The 23360-nt window shown below is 43.6% G+C and overlaps 1 protein-coding gene across 1 annotated transcript in view; it reads right to left on the bottom strand.

The window, feature by feature from the left end:
* fbxl16 (F-box and leucine-rich repeat protein 16) overlaps positions 1 to 9301 on the bottom strand; it is a 108512-nt gene extending 99211 nt beyond the window's left edge. Inside the window, exon 1 of the mRNA XM_068003741.1 lies at positions 9000 to 9301. The gene's annotated coding sequence lies outside the window, so the exon portion shown is untranslated. The remainder of the gene's footprint in view (positions 1 to 8999) is intronic.
* Between the last annotated feature and the right edge of the window lie 14059 nt (positions 9302 to 23360).

The raw sequence follows: 23360 nt of genomic DNA, 5'->3' as shown, positions 1-23360 counted from the left end.
GAGGAGAATGTCCACTCCAAAATGACCGAACACACAGACATGTTGTAAACCTGTTGAGTATACCCACGATCAACCACAGATGCGCAGAAGGCTTCAAACACTGCGATTTAATCAGCCTAATCCACTCCATATCACGGGGTTCTGAGTGAAGTCGTGCCCCTCCCCAAGAACTCCAGAAACACCTGGAGATAAACCCACTCATCCATAGGAATCATGCTGCTCTAATAACAATTAGTGCCCTATCCAACGGGGAGCCTCCCCACTAGAAGCGGATGAAGCCCTCTCTCCTTTACAGACCCTAAAACATGCAACACATGGTCGAATACGTACCAACTTCATTTTCACGTCGAACTGAGGCCTGTTTGATACGTGCAGGCGATCCCTACAAGAATGGTATCAAACCAACCAGTTTGACACAGGGGTCCAAACAGCCCCAAAAAGCAGACGAAAATAATAGATTTCTTTCACTCAAGAAAAAAAAAACATCAACGAGACTAAGTCCCAGTGAAGCCGGAATGGTGAATCCATAAAGGGATCCAATCGAACGCATTCTGGAAGACAGGCCCATGGCTTTGAGACTGTTAGTAGGAGGATAACAAAAGATAGATTTAGCTTTATATCTTCATCATGAAGCTCAGTCTCTGAAGCGGCATTCAGGGGTATTAAACACATCCACCCTGAAATGAGGCTCCTAACATCCTTCCCGTCTGACTGTGGCCCGACCATCGGAAGGAATTAAAAGGATTTCCGGGGTGGGGGGATGAATAAGAGAGCAGAATAAAACAGGTGTGTCGATATAATGCGACCGATTTCAAAGCAGCCAGTTTGAAGGATAGTGCGAAATATCCCGATTGGATCTAGGGATGAATATTCTGCTAAACTGCCCTCCCTTTCTCCCTCTCGGATTTTCATGATGGATGAGTTGCTGTAATTACATCTGACTGTTTAAAAACACACTCACTCACTCACTCACTCAAAGCAGCCCTACCTACCTGCTCCTGGTGCCTGCCGTTTGCCACTCAAAGCCTCTCCGTGCTGGAGCAACAGCCATTTAAATCGCCATGTCTCCCCCTCTCCATCTATTCAACCGAGAAATGGCTGTGACTGGCCTAAAATGAACATCTCCTCTCTCACCTACAGTCAGCTGGACAACACCCACACACCCCCCGGAGACATCAGGCGCTGACAACTCCGCCAGCGGCTCCAAACCCGCTGGTAAAAATAGCCCGAGTCATCGCCATTGGTGAGACCGCAATTCCTGACGGCGGCTGATAAATCGAGTCATGAGCAGAAGGGGAGTGAGTTCAGATTTAAAGCGACACCGACCTCCCTCCCCGCCCCCAGATACACACGTACAAATCCAACATCTACAACAAACGGCATTGCAACACCAAGAATTTCAAACTATATAGTTTCATTGAATGAAGAAGCTGCCTCTCCCCTAAGCTGCTGTAACCAGCATTTTTGGTAAGTCACAGGTTCCCACCCCTCACTAGAGCAGAAACTGGTTATCTCAAAATGTGTAACAAGCATCTATAACGAATAGAGTAATGTCTCGGTTCAGAGAAGCAAAATGAGTGACATTAACAGAAAAACGTCGCTATTATTTCCCTCCAATTCATTTACTTAATATTTGGAGTTGGTGACCGTGTTTCTATATTTATAAAAGCACTTTTATAACCTAATGTCGTTTCCTTGTGTCAAGTGCTGATAAATTATCCTGGCGGCGATGGACTGTGAATCCCATTCATCCCGTTTATCTGTGAAATTCACTAGCAGGAAGAGCCAGTCCTGGATGCTTGGTTAGTACCTGGGGGTCATCGGGTTAGTACCTGGTGGATTATTGGTCCTGAGAAGCTTTTTATATCCGGACTTTGCTACAGCACGCTTTTTAATGGGTAGCTGGGCAGGAAAGCATTTGTAAATAATAAAGATCCGAGAAATGCATAAGAGCCAGAAACCCGCCTCAGTAAAAGCCCTTAGAAGGCGGAAGAGGAGGTGAGGCGAACGTGTCCGGAAGCGAATGGGGTTCTTTGTAAAAAAACACACACATACACACGTCGCATTTCAGGCGGGGCCGCTTCAATAAAATGGACACGTTGCCAAATAAACGTGTGCGCCCGTTACAAATAGTTTAAAACCAACGTCGGGGTGGTAACTTCTGGTCACTTCAAGCAGAAAGCAAGGGCCGCTAGGATCTGGTACCTGCTCGCAGTGGGATGGAGCAGCGCTCAGATTGTGACCCCAGTTGGAGAGGGAGCATCCCGAGGATCGTTTGCCACAACCAAACCTCAGCCAGATGCTCAGCCCGACAGCACACAATAGTTTATTAATCGGCGAATTAAAACGCACGGTCGCCATCTGGTCGCATCCTTTTTAGGGACCGTTATCTTACACCTGGTGTCGGTCCCTTCTAAACTGATTCTGGTGCTGATCGGGCTGCTGGGTCCCACTGACCAGATCTGCCACTAATAACTGATCGGATGTGAAACAAATAAGGGTAGACTGCGTCAGGACTGCAGTGTTTTTTTTTTGTATCGTGTTGGGCTCTGCTCCCCGCCCCCAGCCTCTTAGCTGCAGATCCTCACGTCAGACTGAGCCGTTTGAAGGATATTTTTACCACTCGGGTCTCTAGAGAGAGAGACAGAGACTGAGAATCTGAGCGCTGTGCCTGACTGAATCTGAGCTCTGATACACGCACTCCCAGATTAATCTTAACTCGAGCAAACACACACACACACACACCATGCTCTCACACACCCGCGCACTCACTCTCTTACACACTCGGATTTACACAACACTCACAAACGTAATATTCCCACATTAAGTCACACATTCCCACTCACATAAACACACGGCCACGCACACTTTCACAGATAAGGCGTGTACATAATTATGTTCTGTTTGAAATCCTCTCCCTCTGTTTCTGGCACACACACACACATTCTCGTTCACGTGTCCCACCCTCTCATGTCTGACATAACACATTCTCACTTTTACACAGCCCATCTCCTAACACACACATCAACACGCTGACACACTATTCTTTCTTAGTAACTGCCCTGGTAAACCCCCCCACCCCGCCACCTTTTCTGGTTGTATTTAATACTCTCTTGCCCTTCCTCCATGAATACGCTCATCTATTCTCTTACTGTGTCAACACCCTTCAATATCTGCTCTCTCTCTCTTTGTCAATTGTCTTTTTTGTCTCTTTTACGCACCATCACGATCACAATTCTTTAATATTTACTAAACAGCGTTACCCAAAAGGTTTGCAAAAACAGAATAAAGATTCCATGATATCTCACCGAATTCTGAATCTGTCGACACGCAACTTGGCGGACAATAAAGAGACGCGGTTTCAGTTGAAATGAGTGGTGACATATATAAAATATTCAAGGACTTTGAATGGATCAGTGTCGCTTCTCACTCAGAAACGCTTACAAAATCCTGCTTCTGGACACAAGTCGGTCCAGTCAGTTTTGGGTCTGCCCGATCTCCTTGCGGGTTGGGATCACTGTCGCTGGTCTCCCTGGGCGTCCCGATCAATTTGGGATCATTCCCGGTCCGTGTGTGTCCTGGTCAGACCCGGATTTGTATTACTCTTCTGGCCAGCGTCTACGGACTTACAAAAGGGGCTAGTCGAGGGCTGCCTAGGGACCTGCGTGAGGATGCTAGGCGGCTGTGAGCTGCTTTAATTTACGATCACGGCGGACCACAATCACGACCCAGGAGGGACTATAACTCGCAATATTGAAGATGAGAATTCCAGCAAGAACGGCTGCAGAGCAGCGACTAAACCAACCAAGATCCCGAGGGCGGCGGCTGGATCAGAACCTCGGAGAGCAGCAAATAACTAGACCAAGGTCCGACAGATCTGGATCAGCACTCTGGAGAGCAACAATTAAGTGAGACCCCCAGGGACAGGCCTCCGCACCACGACGCTGGGAAGCGATAGCTGAACAGAGCTCGCGGAGTGATGACTGGATCAGGTCCTTGAAAAGCGGTGAATGAACGGAGTCACTCCCTCCCCCCACCACACCCCTCTCCCACCCCCCCCCCCCCTTACCCGTATCGGGATCTTGGAGACCAGTCAACAGGACTAAGAAAAGCCGCACGTGATAGGTTAGATGTTCCTGACAACTGGTACGGGTGGGTAGATGAGCCTTTATTAAGAGAGATGGGCATGAAAGGATAGATATTCCTTTCTTCGGCTGTAAAGTGGAGATGAACGGATCATTGTTATGGGTGATGTTTGGCTCCCGTCTACTTGGCAGACTGTGCCAGCTGTTGGCGGACCCGTGATCTCCACCGACCCATCTATATTCCAAGGCCATCACAACTCTGTGTGTTATTAGTTAATGTCGTGTGTTTAATTATAATCCAAATTTCCAAACAAAAAGAAAATCAACCTCGAGGTTAAAGAGGTTAGACAACAACAAGAAAGCAGCAAGGCGTTGTAAACATTCCTTACATCTTTCAGTAAAGCGACCGCGAATAGAGTTTCAATTCTTTTCGGAATGATGACAGCTTCATCATAATATTCCTGCCATAATACAGGCGGATGGCTCCCCACTGATCTCAACAGACCCGAGAGTTTCACCTCCATCCCGGCTCACCCTATTTAACCAGGGAGTATCTGTGTCCTATAAACCAGGAGGTCACCAGAATCGATCGCAGGTCTTGTGCTGAGTTATCTGATCCCAACTGAGGCAGAGTAGAGGCACCGCTATTTGCCTCTGCGGCCCTGAGTTAAGGAAAGGAAAATCAGCCAAGGTTTCCTGCTCCTAATAGAGCCATAGAAACATTGAAAATAGGAGCAGGAGTAGGCCATTCGGCCCTTCGAGCCTGCTCCACCATCCAATATGATCATGGCTGATCCTCTATCTCAATACCATATTCCCGCTCTCTCCCCATACACCTTGATGCCTTTTGTGTCTAGAAATCTATCTAGCTCCTTCTTAAATATATTCAGTGATTTGGCCTCCACAGCCTTCTGTGGTAGAGAATTCCACAGGTTCACCACCCTCTGAGTGAAGAAATTTCTCCTCGTCTCAGTCCTAAATGTCTTACCCCGTATCCTGAGACTATGACCCCTCGTTCTGGACCCCCCCAGCCAGAGGAAGCATCCTCCCTGCATCCAGTCTGTCTAGCCTTGTCAGAATTTTATATGTTTCTATGTGATCACCTCTCATTCTTCTAAACTCTAGTGAATACAGGCCTAGTCACCACAATCTCTCCTCATACGACAGTCCTGCCATCCCAGGAATCAATCTGGTGAACCTTCGCTGCACTCCCTCTATGGCAAGTATATCCTTTCTTAGGTAAGGAGACCAAAACTGCACACAATACTCCAGGTGTGGTCTCACCAAGGCCCTGTATAACTGCAGTAAGACATCCTTGCTCCTGTACTCAAATCCTCTTGCAATGAAGGCCGACATACCATTTGCCTTCCTAACTGCTTGCTGCACCTGCATGTTTGCTTTCAGTGACTGGTGTACAAGGACACCCAGGTCCCTTTGTACATCAACATTTCCCAATCTATCACCATTATAATAATACTCTGCCTTTCTGTTTTTCCTTCCGAAGTGGATAACTTCACATTTATCCACAATATGCTGCATCAGCCATGTATTTGCCCACTCAATCAACTTGTCTAAATCGCCTTGAAGCCTCTTTGCATCCTCCTCACAATCACTTGCCAGGGGCCCTTGCTGAAATTATGTGTGTGGATATCAGATGAGCATAGAATTGGGCTTGACCATCATGTTCGTGGTCCATTAGCCCGCTGACATTGTCAAGGTCGACGCATGAATAATGGCTCCTTGGATGAGCTACCAGAGGTACCTGTGGAACTGTACTCCAGAAAGGAGTCAATAGTTTCAGTAAAGACCATGCGCTAATGACGTGTAGCTAAATTTCAATCATGCCATGAAAGAAAAGACCTCAGAAAAATATAAAGACACCGAGAAAGACCCAATAATTACAACATAGAGAGGAGGGGGGATTATCTACATATAGCATTAATGAAAAGATCAGAGCCATTCAGCCCCGTTTTGTTTGGAGATTGGATATTATCTCCTGGATGCGGGATTCTGAAAGCAAAAGCCCGCCAGTTGAATTCGATTAAATAAAAGAACTTGAAATTTCTGGACATGATTCCGATAAGGAAATGGAAGTGTCAAACAGAGTGTAGGAGAAAAGTTCCTATTAAAACGTTATCAATTCTAGTTGAACTTAAAGCTGCAAGGTTTCACTACTCGCCCTAACTCTAATGCACTCCCCGAAATAAAGCTGACTTTATAAAGAAAAAGCATGCTGTTATATGGCGTGTTGTGTTTTAAGTTTGATGCATTTGTTTACTTTCGTTGCAGTCAGACCGTCCTGTGGGCGTGACTATAACCATTGAGTCAAGTCGAACAACAGTCTGTGATCAAGATTAGGTCTACTTGATTGACTAACAGCTTCAATAGTAAGAACATAGGAACGGGGGTAGGCCATTCAGCCCTTCCAGCCTGTTCCTCCATTCAATTGCTTACCTTTCCCTATTACAAATTTTAGGAAATACTTCAAAATCAAAGTAAAATTATTGGGGCCTATAGCATTAAGAAAAAGGATTCGCAGGCATAATAAAATTAATAAAACGACTCCATAAATATGTTCAAAGAGGAAAGGGCAGCGTTCAAAGAAAATGTGACCTGTGGGAGATGAGTGTGATCTTATTAATATGAAGAGGATTGACACACATTCCCATAAATTAAATGATTGCTTATTGTATTCTATGGGTGTCAACACAAGAGAAGTAAACCTGGGGCATTACCGGAGTCTGCCCGTTGGGCTCTGCCCTCAAAAAAACTCATTTTAATGGAACTGTCCTTTCAGCACCAGCTGTCCTTCTAAACACAATTTCGGTCCATGGATTGTAATTCAGCTCTGTCCACTGACTGGAAGCGTCCGGGCCAAAATGTGGCATCGAAAATGGCTGTAAACTTGAGCGCCCAACAAAACCACACGTTAGACTAATAATTTCAGAAACCTTGAAACAAACCGGCCTCGACCGTGTCCTCAATCCCCACTTATTCCCGTCACTTAAAAGGAGTGTAAATTGAACATTCACCGAATAGTACATCAATCACTAAGCAGTTCCAGTAACCCAGGGTAGTCCGGCGACCAAAGAGTATATACATCTTCACTAAAGGCAACAAGAATTCGGAAATCATGAAAAATATTCACTGTACAAATAAACTATTATATATATTAACCAGGAACACTGTGTGGGCATTTTCACAGGCCTCGCTGTCTATTTGCACAACACGATCATTGGTAGAATCACAGAAACTCCAGATCCATAAAGCTTACCAATAGTGACCCCCTCACACACCAACTCTCGCACACAAACACACACACTCAAATATTTAACAAATAGGTGATTTAAGGCGATAGATTTTGTATATTCAAAAAAAATCATACTGCTTGTCCCAGAGATAGGATTCCAGATTTCAGTTCCAGATGGATTCTCCCCGTCAGGTCTGATGGATCCTGGAGTTTCTAACAGCCAACACCCGTGTGACGTTAGTGTCTGAAACAAAGTGGATCTGTGCCCGGGTCTGTGCCCGAATCCTGCAATGGGGGAGGGAGGGCCCGTTGGGCTCGACTCTCAATCTCAAAGCCAAGGAATGAAAAGTTGGGAGATAAAAGGATCTCCCAACAGATCACAGAGATTCGACCGAATAAGAAAACGAATGTACAAAAGGAAACGGTTTACACACAACTCTACTCGACCCATGTACACATGCTTTCTCACATTCACTGACATGCTTTTTTTTCTCACAAACACACAGCCTCATACATACACTCAGGAATCATCGCGCTATATGTACGTTCTCAGATGTACAGATACTCACTGTAAAGCACACACCCATATATACATTCTCTCCCGTTTCCTCTCTCACTCAGATACACATTTTTCTCTTTCACACACGCACACTTAGACACTGCTCACACACACTTACCTTTTCTTATACACTCTCCAACACGTAGTTTTCTCTCATACGATTGATTCCATACTCCGTCGTACAAGCTTTTTCTCTCCCTATCTATCTCTCGCTCATAGAGACAGACAGACACATCTCACTGGCTCTCTGACATACACACATTATCTCATACACACGTGCACACTTACATTTCCCTGTCTCACACGTGCATCCACACACACATCTCTCTTAAACACACTATACATAGAATTACATAACGGAAACAGGCCGTTGAGCCCAACCAGTCCGTGTTGGCGTTTATCTGCCACAAGAGCAGTAGTCCTAATCCCATGTGTCCCCTCTGTTCCCATATCCCCTTATACTCCTTTCCTTCATTCACTTATCTAATCTATTCTTAAATGTTTACGTGATTTCGGCTTCAATTCTCTCTCACTCATGCATTCTCTCTCACACATGTACATCCTCTCCCTCACACAGACATACACACACACATATATTCTGCCTCTTACATACACATATACCCTCTCTTACACACACACATAGTTTCGCACACACACGCTCTCTTACACACATATACATTCTCTCACAAGTAAATTCTCACACAAAAATGCTTTTACACACGTACATTCTCTCGCCCTTAAACACACATGGACATTCTCACACATTATCTCTCACATTCTCTTTCATGCACATCGACACTCTCTCACACATATAAATTGTCCTGCACACATCCTCTCTTACATACACTCAATTCACTCTCACACATATATTCTCCGTCTCTCTCACACACAAGCTCTGTCATTCCTGCACTCCTCCCTGATTCTACTATCCCAACATGTCCTACCACATTATACCTGCCAGGGCCAGACACCCAGCTCCTAATGGTGTTTTACAATTATACCAGAATTGAACATCTACTCTGCAACAAATCAAAGAGGGAGAGAGATATGTTATCGGCGTGATTTCAGCAGAATGGATTTCATCAGACGTAAAGCAACCTCTTACCGTTTAGAATTGACCCTGGTCCATTGTTTCCTTGGCGTTCTCCCCGGAGAATGTGGCAAAGATTTTATTGAAATTTTAAAATTAAAACCAGCCCCTCGCAGTGTGACCGCCCCGAGCTCTCAATCACGCACACGCCAGCGATTAGGCGTCTCCGGGGTCGAAAAAAAAACACAACGCAGTGCAACTCCCGATTTCCTCTGCCTAACGATTACGAACCAAAAAGGAAGAGGAAGGGCCTGAGAAGGTGAGCAAGAAAGCCCCAAACCGAGGAAATATCCCGGAGCTGTGGAGACGGCCAGCAGCGCCTGGCGAGCCCTGTGCTGGGAGCCCGAGAGCAGCTGAAAGCTCAATAATTCATGGCAGGGGCTGGGATCTGTCGCCACATCTCGCAGTGTCGTCACCTGCCCATTTCTTCCGGTTTCGCACTCAACCTCCTTACGTTTATTCAATTCATTCTCTTTCCGCCGCTACATTGCGTTAAACCTCAAGGCGAATTTAATCAATTGCACAGGGATCCTGGTGTTTATTTGATTTTGTTCCCTACCCCCCCTCCCCTTGTTTATCTCTCTATTTTCAGCTCCGGGATCTTCCTCCCCCTTTTCATGTGCAATTTCGTTATTGCTGAAATCACCAGCACCGAAAACGATTAAACCTCCAGCGGGGGGGAAAAAACAAGCTGCTTCAATCGATTTAGATTTTTGAGATGTAAATCAATGGGCATTTTGCAGAATTGAACTTATTGACTTGTTAATAAATATATGATTTTCCTGCGATTCATTCTAAAATTGCACTGCGTTTGAAGGGGAGGGGTTTTTAACTAATTAAGAGAAAGATTCAGGGCTTTAGGCGGAACGACGATTCTGAAGCAAAGAAAAAACAAATAATACTTAAAGAAAGACAGGCCGAGATAGCGCCAAAGCAGCACAAGGATGCTTTTACAGTGAATTGTGCCTTGGGGAGAGTAACTCTTGAGTCCCTCTGATAATTTCCCATGTTCTGAGTTTCTGATCTCAATCGTGCCATCAGAAGTGGGCACCAAGTGTAAGCCAGTTGGTTCCCCATAGAAACAGATCCGAAGAGCTAGACCAAGTGGCGTCCTCAGGGGCCTGTGAACAGCTTGCCCACCTGCCCTCTTACTCTTGAGAATGATGCAGTAGATCCAGGCAGAGGGGGAGAAAATAGGGGGAGGGACAAAAGCTGCTATTTTTGAATTATTTAAAGGAAGGCACACTAACCATCACTGCTGTTGGCGACTCTTTCAAGCTGCCAAATAAAAGATATACAATTAAAATAGATTTTTAAAAATAAATGTAACATTCCAGCTGCAATGTCTGTACCATTATTTTAAATATGGATTGGACAGATTACAGTCCTACAAGCTAGACACAGAGGAGCATCTCACTTCCGTTCTAAGATGAGGTGCACTGTTCCTTTAAATTAAATTGTTGCCCTCTTCAGTTTGTTTATGATGATCCAAATTAACACTTTATATATAGTCTAGATGCTCAGCGGGAGCAGGATTACATAATAGGACCGTGGGGCTGCAAGTCGATTGGTTCTAGCACAATCACTCCCCCAGAATGCGGAGATTCTACCCATTTTATATGTCAGGTACAAAAAAAACAATCACCCACTACATCTCTTTCAGTAACTTTACCTTTTTCGCTTCTGAACCAACCACTTGCCCCTCCCTGTACTATTGCTAATAAAGACCTTCCTTTTTGTCCTCCACCCGCCCTTTTTCCCTGGCTCTGTACTTGCTCAGAAACTGTTAAATCTCTAACTTATTCCAGTTCTGATGAAAGGTCATCAACCTGAAACATTAACTCTGTTTCTCTCTCCACAGATGCTGCCTGACCTGCTGAGTGTTTCCAGCATTTTCTGTTTTTATTTCAGATTTCCAGCATCCACAGTATTTTGCTTTTCTTCCTTGTACTAATAATCACTGATTGAAGTTTTGGATGCCTGTTGTGGCATTCTACAGCAATTAAGGTGCACTCGGATCTCTTTCCTAGCGGCCAGCTACAAAGCAATGTTGACAGAGGCCCAAGAAAGGTTTGTGGTCACCCAACCAGCTGGGGAATGGTGCAGTGAGGGTGAGAAATGGTAATGTGGTGGATCAGGACATTTTTTCACTTTTGCACCCAGTCGTTATCAAGCATTCTGAAAAATGTTTCTCAACCTCAATTTCAGCAAAACACTGGACTGGTGTAATATTTCTATTTCTGGTACAAACAACCTTGAGCAATCCAATGGGGATTAATTTCCTCTAAGCACAATTTTGATCGATTCCATCACATTAAACACCTATCTGCGTTATGCAACCTTTTGAAAATAAGTGGGTTAATAGCTGTGTTAAGATAGCACAGACAGGAATTTAACATCAATGTGTTAAGCAGTGTGCTAAGAAAACAGTGCAGAGAGAAAACTAAAGCCCCCAGATGAGAGCCAATTCATTGCTAAACTGTGAGCTGTGGACCCAGATTCACCAGGATGATGGCAGGATTGGAAACTATAGTTTTGAGGAGAAACTTGAAATACAGGGATTTCTTTTTATTGGAGAAGAGAAGGCTGAGAGGAGCTTTAAAATTATGAAATGTTTTGATAAAGAGGATAGGGGAAGACTAAATTCTCTGGTTTGAGAGTCAGTGACAAGGGGTCATAAATTTAAAATTGGCATTAGGAGAAATGTATTTACACAGAAGGTTGTTGGAGCTTGGGTTGTCACAGGGAATACTTAAGGCAAAGACCATTGCATTTTTTAAGGGAAAATTAGTATTGAAAGCAAAGGCAGCTACAGGGCTATGGAGGGAGAGATCAGGGCAGTGGGATTAGTTTTGGATTGCTCAAGGAGAGCCAAAACAGACACAATGGGCTATAAACTTCTCTGTTTGTAGATGGTGTACCCTATCACCAAAACCTTTCACTGAATATGAGAAATGAATTTCTAGGGAGCAAGGCTTTGGGAGGCCTTGAAAGTGTGGATATAGTAGATCTCCTAACATGGCTGCTCCCTTGCCTACACCAGCTAGCCTGTTGCTGGTTAATGTTGAAATTTATGTAGCTGGATGCATGGGGTTACAGTTTAAGTTACCACCAGTGGATGTTTGTCAGAACCCTGTGGCGTAGAAGTTGATGGCACTGGTGACCTTCACTGCCTGAGCTGAGCAGATCATAGACTGTTCCTGTAAGTCATCTTTAATCAGACATCACACCTTAACCACAGCCTTCCTGCCAAATGTGAGCATACTCATGCACTGCTCCTCCATTATAACATGTAGCAGACCCAGTGCCAGGAGTAGTTTGTTCTGTCAGACATGTGCCTTCAATGCCTTTTGTACTCTCTCGTCACCCTATGCTTCTCCTGCTTCTGCACTGCAGGATTCCAGTGGCCACTATACCCATGCTCTGGGATAGAAAACTCCAGTTCTATCATTGGTGCTGTGGCATTTTGAAATCTTAGTCTTCATTAAAGTCACTCATGTCTAGTTTGGAGTTAGACACCTTAAATACTTTAAAAATAATTAAAATACTCACTTTTCTAATAACCTTCACATTTAGTAATTCTGCATCAGGTCTCAAGATTGGCTTTTACTAAGCCTTTAGCTCTGTTTCCTCTCACTTATTGACAATTTTCTAAACTCGTTTTTGGATAGGAGCAATCTTCAGTGAAGTGCTAAACACAGATAACTAGTTCATTAACATTTCCTACCATTGGTTTACACACATGTTTTGCTAAGACCATTAAACAGAGGGAAATATAACCCTTACAGCCAAATTAAGTTGCAGTTCTGTGCTTGGGTGGATTTATATCCATGTCATTGAGTTGGAAGGCTAGTGGCTAATGTACTGGACCATCAAGTTCCATCCATCTCCCCCACCCCACCCGTTTCAGGTTTTTAAATGGCACATACCATTCCACGGCAGAGAAAATGACCTGACTGCCCGTTTTCAGACTTCTGACATTGCTACTCTGGAACTGGTTGCTAAAAAGTGGGTAATAATGTCACACACATTCCTTGCTCTGAAGGATGGCTGCTCTTCACTCAACAGTCCATCTTGATGCCCCAACTGAGACATAGAACTTATAATATGACAGAACTATTCCAAAACAATTATGAATTTCTGAAATTGTTTTTGCATTCTGAATTCATTCTATTTTGTCTTTACTTGAGGCAGACAGTGGTACAAAACTAACCTTTCTGCCATGGAAATAAAGCTTTGTTCCTGATTCAGGTTGACTTGTTTGAAAAATGCACCACGTGAGTGCATACACCTCACTGGAACATCAGCAGCATCCAGAACAAGAGATCTGGCAGTGTGTCTTTGAAATGTACTTTTGGAAATTGGGCATTGTGAGAAAATATGGGTCTCAATAAGTGTTCAACAATAGCAAGAGCCACTACCAGACCACCTAAAAGGCATTTGCAGGAGAACTAGAACCTCCTCAGCATTATGCCTCCTCCCTTTACATTAGCCCTCTTGTGTTTGCATCATAGCTTATTAGGAGCCAACACACTGAGACACAATGATTCTGGTAATTCAGTTATTACTCTCACCACCTAAACAATTTCTGTAAGAGTTTTTAGAGCTCTGAGAGGTATCTGCCTTGTTGTTATTGATTGTGTGTGTGGAGGCGAGTGCATGTTTGTGTAGGTTGGGGCCAGTATTGTGTGGGTGTGCAAGGATGACCATACGTGGGAAATCTGGGCCCAGAGTTTCCATTGATTGCGCTGGCTTTTTCAGCGCAATCCGTCCGATTCAGAGTAAAACATCGCAGAATTTCGATTTACACTGGCCGTACTTCGAGTTTCCGCGATGTTTTGCGCATGCTAAAAAAAAATCAGGCTGAAGCCGGCACCAGCCACAAAACTGGCCACGCAGCCGCCCACCCCACCTCCCCACCCCCGCTGGAAACAACGAGGAAGGTGAGTTTCCGCAGATTGCAACCGCCTGCGGCCGTTCAAGGAGGTTTTAAAATTAAGCTTGTGCGCTTGTTTTCTTAGGCGCACAGGCACTAGTAGGCACGGTTTAAACGTTTTTAAATATTAAAGATATTAATTTACTAAGAAACTGATTAGCGTACACCAATGAAAGTAGTAAATGCTTCAGTATAGTTTTTTTGAGTCATTTTCAGTGATTTTAAATCAGGTTACTCACAGGCAGAGGACTGGACACCTTTATTAAAAATGCTTATTTTTAGTGATAAGCCCATTTTTGATTGCAAAAAAATAAACGATTATGCTATGTTAAGCTGCGGAATTGTGCTGGTCTATGACAGATTTTATGTTTGTGATTATGTTAATGCATTTTAGTATAAACTCAACGTAAAATGCGCCAGCGCAATTTTCAGACACAATTTGCATCCAAATGCTGATTGTACCTAAAGCAGAAACTCCATGCCCTGGTGTTTATGGAAAAAGATGATAATATTTAGCATGCAGTATGATGCATGCTACATTCATTACCTGGCATCCATATCAGAAACTGCAGGTATCAGAGTCCCAGGTCCCAAATTTTCATGCGTGGCCTTCACTGAGACATGAATTGGGTACCTGACCATCAGTGTGCTGGCCCTGAGTATATTTCCAGGATCTGAGGATATTTGTAGGTGAGCTCTTGGCATGAACAATATCCGTTATTGGATGCTTGCCCATTAGTTGGCAGGATCCACTTACCTTTAAGCCTACACTACAGATTAATCTTACTCATATAAATTGGGCATCCAGTGTTGATCTTTCAATACAAACTTATTTAAAGGAATAGCCTGCAAAATTAAACTGTGCTTTCAAATCATTTTTGATACTTTTACTGGGTTTATTTTTGACCAATTCTGTGGTGAAGAATGCAAGGTTGGCTCCTTGGAGACCAAGACTATCCTCTGCAACCCTGGCTCATGACACCTCCAAAGAAGCTGCACACGCCTGCCAAACAAAGGCACAATGGAGTACATGTACCTATACAGGTCGCTGATCAGACCACATTTAGAGTACTGTGCCCAGTATTGGTCCCCCCACATGCTGGGTGATATATTGGCCTTGGAAAAGGTCCAGAGGAGAGCTACAAGAATGATTCCGAGCTTAAAGAACCTCAGCTACTCAGATAGGCTCAAGGACCTTGGTCTATTTACTTTAGTGAACAATTTTACAACACCAAGTTATAGTCCAGCAATTTTATTTGAAATTCACAAGCTTTCGGAGGCTTCCTCCTTCCTCAGGTGAATGTTGTGTCACAACATTCACCTGAGGAAGGAGGAAGCCTCCGAAAGCTTGTGAATTTCAAATAAAATTGCTGGACTATAACTTGGTGTTGTAAAATTGTTTACAATTGTCAACCCCAGTCCATCACCGGCATCTCCACATCATATTTACTTTAGAGCAGCGCACAGTTAGAGGTGACCTAATAGAGGTCTATAAAATAATTAAAGGGCTGGTCAGCATCCCTATTGATAGATTATTCCAGTTTAACAGATTGGGGAAGACCAGGGGACACGAGTTTAAACTATATAAGAGTAGGAATAGACTGGATGTTACTGTGAGCCTCTGGAATACATTGCCGGCTAGTGTGATGGATGCTGACTCTCTCTATGCCTTCATGAGGGAGCTGGACCAGTTCCTGACTGGGGCAGAGATCACATCATATAGAAGGTAAGTGTCTTTATAGGTAACACTTGGTACATGTGATCTCTTGGACTGGTTTCGATCGCCTAAGGGGGTCGGAGAGGAATTCTACAGAGTATTTTTTCCCTTATTGGCCCTGGGGTTTTTTCTCTGTTTTTTGCCTCTCCCAGGAGATTACATGGCTGCAGGGGTGAGGTGGGGGTGGGGGGGATGGTCAGGGGAGTGGTGAAGTATTTAGCCATGATGGTCCAGCCATCAGGGTGTGGGGCAGGCTTGGTGGACCAGCTGGTCTTTTCCTGCCTGTCAATTTTGTATGTTCATATGTTCGTATAACAATGGTGGTTTGCTGCATTGCTCCACAACCTCACAGTACAATGAAGAATCAACATGGGCTACCTGGAAGAGGAAGGCAATGAGCATCAGCAAGGAGACAATGTAGAGGAACGGAGGAGGCTATGGATGCAGCTGGCGGAACCATTTTCCAGGCTGACCTTAAGGATATCTTCTCATAATTAGCCTATCACCCCTTGCCTGAATAGTCCTCCCTGTATCTTCAGCATGCACTCAACAAATGTGACTTCACTTCCATTGATTTTACTGCTACCAAACTGCCAAAGATACAATTCCTGTCACCTACTAATACAGTATCCACATCATATCAAGAACACTCTCTGGATAGGGTACCAAATTTTCTTGCCTTAAATGCAATTAGTATATACTGCTACTGCTGGTCACCCTAGTCTTTCTCTTGGTGACCAATGTGTTCTAGAACCTAATCTAGGGCTTCTTCTATTTGCACCCCTCCCAGTGGTAGGAGTATGCGCAGTATATGGCTGCTGTGTGTCCCTGACAAGCTCTTGGGATTGAGGTGGGTCTTGATATCAGTCTGCAAGGGCCTGAGCCAGCCTGTGAGGTTGTGGAGCATGCAGCAAACTACAGTGATGCATGAGACTTTGAGTTATAAAGTAGGAGCCCTTGATTGGCCTAGGTCTGCTTCACCATGCCTATGGAGTGTTCAATAATGACTGTTATAGATACATGCATTTCATTGTGCCTTTGCTCAGTGTCCGGCTCCTTTAGAGGTGCCATGAGCCAGGGCTGCAGAGGGTTGTCCAGATCTTCGAGGAGCCAACCGTGCACTTCAGCCACAGAATTGGCCAAAAATAAACACAGTAAAAGTATCAAAAGCGATTTGAATGCACAGCATAAATTTGCAGGCCATTCCATTAAATAACTTTGTATATAAAGACACAGTTGATCAACACTGGATGCCCAATTTGTACGGGCAAATTTAAAAAGTAGTGTACTTCCAGCATAACTGCTGTAAAATGGCATCAGTGTCTCAATGATGTCACTTCTGCTTAATTACCATATTAAAATGTACCTCCAGCCTTTTGCTGGCATGAACTTTCTGCATCATTCATTTGATCCGCTGAAATTCACATCAAGGAGCATTGTGGTGGAAACTCAGCAATAATGATCTCGGCCCACATTTCAGCTCCATAACACACCAGTCATGCACATTTATGGAATATTACAGAGTCAGAAATTGGAGTCAAGAACTCACTTTTAAAGCTATGTTTTCTATCATACCAATGGCTGCATCATTAGAAACCCACCCTTTGATATTTAGCAAGATATTAAACTTTTAAAAAACAATGACAACTAAAGAGTTTTTGTAACAAAAATGAACAATATCATCGAGGATACGCTCCAGACAGCAGTGGATTGTAAACCATTGAGTAGGTGGTACTGGCAGTCACAACTGAGTTATACGAGTCACATCACTCAATCATTTGTTTTCTGTAATGCACCACTGGATTTATATTCACTGCCTGTAATTCTTTATTAGGCCGATCAGGGGTGATGTCAGAAAACACTTCTTCACACAAGGGGTAGTGGAAATCTGGAACTCTCTCCCACAAAAAGCTGTTGAGGCGGGGGTCAATTGAAAATTTCAAAACTGAGATTGGTAGATTTTCTCAGGCAAGGGTATTAAGGGTTATGGAACCAAGGCGGGTAGATGGAGTTAAGATGCAGATCAGCCATGATCATTGAATGGCGGAACAGGTTTGAGGGGCTGAATGGCCTATTCCTGTTCCTATGTATCTGGTGTCATTTTTTTAAATATTGTGTCCTGTTCCGCGAGCAAGTGGACAGATGAGTGACTTGATGTTGTACATGTAGCAATTCATCTGATTCAGTGCTATTAGGGGCTCAGCCTGTGATTATGGGTCACACTGTTCGCTTCAAGGAGTTCTGTAAAGCGATGGCAGAATGGAAAGCAGTGGGTAGGAAGGAGAGTCAGGAATGGAAGGGCGAGAACGAGAGGACTGACTGATAAAAGATAGCTGCTTGATGGAGAGGATCAAAAAGGGAAAGAGGCAGACAGCAGAAAGTGAGAGGCTTTCAGTCCATAAGTGAACGGGAGGGATTGAGGGGTACACGTGATAACACTGCAGTGTAATCCTATCCATGGCATGAGAATTGTAAAGCACTAACTGCTGCAAACCCCACACACATATATTTGTCCCAGCAGGTTTTGAGAGCATAAGATTTCATTCTGAGTTCCTTCATTTGAGTGTTTATATTGAGTGGGTGGTAGTCTAAGGACATTGCTCTTGGCAAGTTCTGAAAATACTTAAGAAGAAAAATGTTTTATCCTTTTTATTTAGTTAATCCTTCAGCCTTTTTAGGCTTATTGCCAAATGCTGCACAGCATCCCCTGACCTGCTGCTAGATTTATGCCTACACCGCTCCGTTTGGCCACTGGGTGATGTGCAAAAGTGACACACATTGAGTCAGCCTCCAGTTTTCCCCTCCTGACGGGGGGAGTACATTGTCTCTGCTCCGTGTTTTCACCATCAGCCTGATTGAAGCCAGGAACCTACCATGTTGGGGAATCAGAGGACGTGAAACTAAATCCCATCACTCCATTGCAGACAGTATTAGCACATCAATGCACTGCATCAGCTGGTCATCTGCAGCCAATTAGTTCATCCAGGACTTGATGCCAGATAGGATGCAAGAACCTTATAAATGCATCGGCATAAAATTTGCTGGAGTGGGGCATCTCACGACGTGCCCGGTTAGACAGATTTTCTCTTGCGCCCTTCAGCTCAAAAATATTTTGTCCTGTAGGTTGCTGGAAGTTTGAGCTGATAATGGCGCAGTGAGGGAACCAGGGCATCTGGGACCTTGGTGAAGGACGTGACCAAACGGGTATCTTCTTAACCAATGAGATTTAAGGATGGAGAAATAAATAAAGGACTGAGAAGGAGGGTGAATTAGAGTGGGTGAATTCAATGTCAAATCAGGTACAGAAAGAGAAATAAAGAGAGGGATAGAATGATTGGATTAAGAGAGAGCGAGAAAAAGAGACAGAAAGGAAAGGTAAGAAAAAAATTTTAAATTTAAAATTTGACGGACTATAAATTGGGCCAGGTAGCGTCCGTTTTTTCAGGTGCTATGCGGCCTCCTAAGGTCCCAAAATGGCTTCCGGAGTGCGCGTGCACGTTTCTAGCGTGACGTGCGACAGACGCCATCTTGATAAAGGCATTTGCGCACGCGCAGATAACAAACGCCGGTACCATATAAATTAAGGAGAATATGCGTTAGATCAGTGTGTAACGCTGATTTAAAGTGATAGATACCATTTTGGCACTCAACACTCCAGCCAATGCACTGTCAATCACGAACAGCTGAACATGTCGTAGACAGCGTGGAGGACCCCCAACCAGCGCTATTTAAAGGGACCATGCAAGATTTACAGGTTAGTTGCTGGATTATTGCTTCTGGCTGCTGATACAATTGTACCTGTTAATAATAGGACTAGGGGACATTGCCAAAAATTTGGAGCCAGGACATGTAGGAGTGAAGTTAGGAAAAGCTTCTACACGCAAAGGGTGGTAGAAGTTTGGAACGCTCTTCTGCAAATGGCAGTTGATGCTAGCTCAATTGTTAATTTTAAATCTGAGATTGATACATTTTTGTTAACCAAGGGTAATAAGGGAAATGGGGCTAAAGCGGGTATATGGAGTTAGGTCACAGAGCGACCATGATCTCATTGAATGGCGGAACAGACTCGGGGGGTTAAATGCCACTGCCACTTGCTGCCTCCTGTTACGCTCCACCTTCTCCTGCAAGAAAGTGGGACATGTGTCGGTGAGTGTCCTGCAGGATGTTTTCATGATGTGCCTGTCATGGTTGAATAGCTGCCAGTGTGTGTGACCTTTGAGTTGTGGGTGTGCGGCTTACAACAGTGGTTATGAGTGGAGGGTGAGAGGAAGCATCTGATTGGAAGAGTTGAATACAGATTGAAAGAGTTTGTTGGTAGGTGGGTGATGGGGGGTGTAGTGCATGGAGCAGTGGATGCGGCTAGTGGTGTAGTTGGTAGGAGACGCCATTTGATGGTTGACCTCACTCACATTGATCACTCGTGTCAAAGCATTGAACTTCTTCTTGCTTTGCTGTGTGCCTGGTATTGACTTCGTCCCCCGCTACCTCCCACTGCCTCTTGAGCATATGTCTGGAGGGCCTCTTGCCCCCCCCCCCCATGTGGATGTAAAATGCCCCTCCTTCTGTCCACCTCTTGCACCAAGGCCTCTAGTGCATCAGCAGAGAACTTTGGTGCACACTCTCTTGCAGGCCCGGTACAAACTCAGATCGGCAGATTGGTGAGGTTTGGCATGCAGATTGGAGGATGTGGGATTTAGTAGTGCGCAACCTTTATTCAATGTTTTAACATAACCCAACAGTTTGTAAACATAGGGACGGGATCTGCATCTGTATTTTAGGTGTGCGATGTCTGATCTCCATTCAGACTCCGTGCGGACCCATATCTTATATTTTGCACATAAGAGGTGCAGGCTACCTTTAAGAGGAGCAGGCTGCCTTTAAGAGATGCAAGGCACTCACACGATATCGGGCCCCCCTGCTGGTAAGAAGTCACTGAACAACACAGCTAGGTCTGGCTGCTCACGCCGCAATCAGGTAAATGAGCAGGCAGCACGAATTTCACTTGCTGCCTGCATCGGAACAACCAGGCACGGGTTAATCGCGCACCACGACCCCCATGCCCGGATTCCGGGGTTATCGAATTTAACCCCTGACATTTTTTAAATCTCCAACAATAACCTGAAGAAACGAGACTCCACATTTTAATTGTTCACTTTCTGGGCCAGAGAGGTTGATTGGCAGTCATTAACAATTATCACATCGTTAAAAGGGTACTTATGCTATTAATTACTAGCTTTAACTTTTTGTGACAAATTTGATGGGCAACTAATGTGCAAATGCAGCAACTTCATGAAACTCACGGAGAGGTTAAGCGCAAGATGCCATTTTCGCAAAGCTAACGGCGGAGCAGTGCAAATAGTCCAGCAACTTGTACCGGTTCGCAATTCGCTGGGTAGCTCTTCCTCACCACGAGCTGCTGGCCGATTTGCACATTAATAATAGCGTGCATCGTTCAAACAAGGTTATTTTTTCAGAAAATTGAAGCCCATTATATCTATATGAAAATATCTTTTCAGAATGTGGGAAACTTCATATTTTCTTATCTACTTTCAATGATTCATGTGGCAGATGTTCCAGTGAAACTGTAAGCTAGGACGATGATCATGACACCCCATCCCACATCTGAGATGGTATTATTTCCTTTGCAGCTTCTTTTAGTATGGTAACTAGTGTTGTAATTGCCATGCTTGGTTCATCTTCTTGACAAGCTGCACTTTATCAATAACACAGAGTACTAACATGGTATGTATACAATTACTGATGGGGCATAGACGATACAAATGTTATTCACATTGAGGAGGCATTACTCACCGATTTAAAGGCTGAGTGGGTTAAGTGCTCCTTTACATGACAAGTTGAACTATTTCCTGTATCTTAAAGCTCCTGAGATAGTAATTCTGTTTATACCACATGTGTATATAGTGTATTAAAATTTTACAAACAAAATATTGCATGTTGAGTTACGAAATAATCAATTCAAAATGGCTTACCCTATCTCTTTATATATGTGGGACAATGTAGAGGTACAGTGAAGGGAAGGAAGAGGAGGTTAAAAAGTATTTGTCAGTTTCACTAGATCATTGAAGAAGAATATACAGTTTCTACCATGAGTATGCCGTTCGTTATTATGTATGTTGCTGGCCTGAAGGTTGGCAGTGACAGAGGCCTTGTAGGAAGAATATTCTTTTAGCAGACAGAAGCATCTCCCAGCAGAGCTCCCTCATGCAGATGCTGAGTCAGAGACCTTTCTTCCCTTTGCTGAGAGATGTGGTCCAGCAGTTGACACTTGCTTGGCTTGGGTCAATTGATTTTATAAGGAGATGCTTTGCTAACTGTATCATGGTGACACCAGTCCATTTGTCTCATGTGCACATTAAGGTCGGTGTAACTGGCAATGTAATGTTCTTGTAATAACATCTATTTCCATATTGAAGCACTAAAAGTAGGATTTCATTGGGGATAATGGGGGGATAGGAATAGCCCCTTATAACTGATGTTATGTCTCCTTCTACTGACATTTTCCTCTATGAGAGGAACAGTTTTTTTGGTAAAAATATATATATATATCTCCAGTCCATTCTGAATATTTTCTTCCTTCCAGATTTCCCAATGCTATGTATTATTTCCAGGCAAAGAAGGTGGGCAGGCAACCAAGTGCAGCATCCTCCACAAGAATCATTAAGAAAATTAGACAAGAAAATATGATCTTTCCCACATTTTGGTTAGGTATTTTCATATGGGCGTAATTGAATATAAAATAACTTGAATGACTTAGAGACAGTGATTCAGTCTCAGGGTTATGATTATGTTCATAATTGGTTAAGCTTCACTCTCAGGGTTTTTGAAGTCATCTGAATTCTTCAGTTGAACTATAGCCTTGATGTCCTGTTATTCTAGGTGTGAGCGAAGGGACCAAATTAAACCATCATTGTCCGCAATTCAGTGAATTCCTAGATGAGGAACTGATGTAACCTCCAAACAATCCAGAATAAAGATATTCACCGGTAACACTGAGTTAGGATTTTTCATATTTTATGTATTTGGGAAAGTTTCTCTTTTATCTTCATGGAGTTTTTAATACCCAGTAGCTAGCCTACAAAAAGTGGCTAAATAAATGAAATTCTAGAATAGGGCCTGCTTCCATAATCTAAAGATATCCCTCAGTCTTCGTTGTATCACGAGTCTCAGATCTTTTCTGTACAGGGGTGCTCTGACTTCAAACTTAACCAGTCGTAGCCCAAGAACTTGGATGTTTGTGGTATATTTTGATTGTGTATTGATACTGACCACATGGATTTACATAAAACTTTGGTCCACATTACTTTAATATATCCCAATCAAAAAATAATAGCAGACACTCCACTAAGATAAATTGTAAACTAAACCAAACGTACTCCATCACAATATACTAGAAATGCAATCAAACTATTTACAAACCCCACCAAAATATACAAGAAATTGCTAGACAATATAATAAACATACCATTAAATTAAAACATGCCAAAAATCCTCAAACACCTATTTTTAGAGCTCTGGCTAATGACTCCATTAAGAAAGTTCTTAACAGAGCCAGACTGCAGATAGAACAAAGCTCAGAGCTGCGCTGAATTCTGGTGGAACATACAACTGGCCCACTCAAGCAAATGGTCCATTATTTGGACAGATAAGGGACAGATTTATAACCCTGACAAGGTGTCAAATATTATCTGTGTCTGCTGTATGT

The sequence above is a fragment of the Heptranchias perlo genome, chromosome 22 (assembly GCF_035084215.1).
Source record: "Heptranchias perlo isolate sHepPer1 chromosome 22, sHepPer1.hap1, whole genome shotgun sequence".
In the NCBI taxonomy this organism is placed as follows: domain Eukaryota; kingdom Metazoa; phylum Chordata; class Chondrichthyes; order Hexanchiformes; family Hexanchidae; genus Heptranchias; species Heptranchias perlo.
The sequence above is the reverse complement of the archived record's forward strand: the minus strand, read 5'-3'. Positions and strand labels throughout refer to the sequence as shown.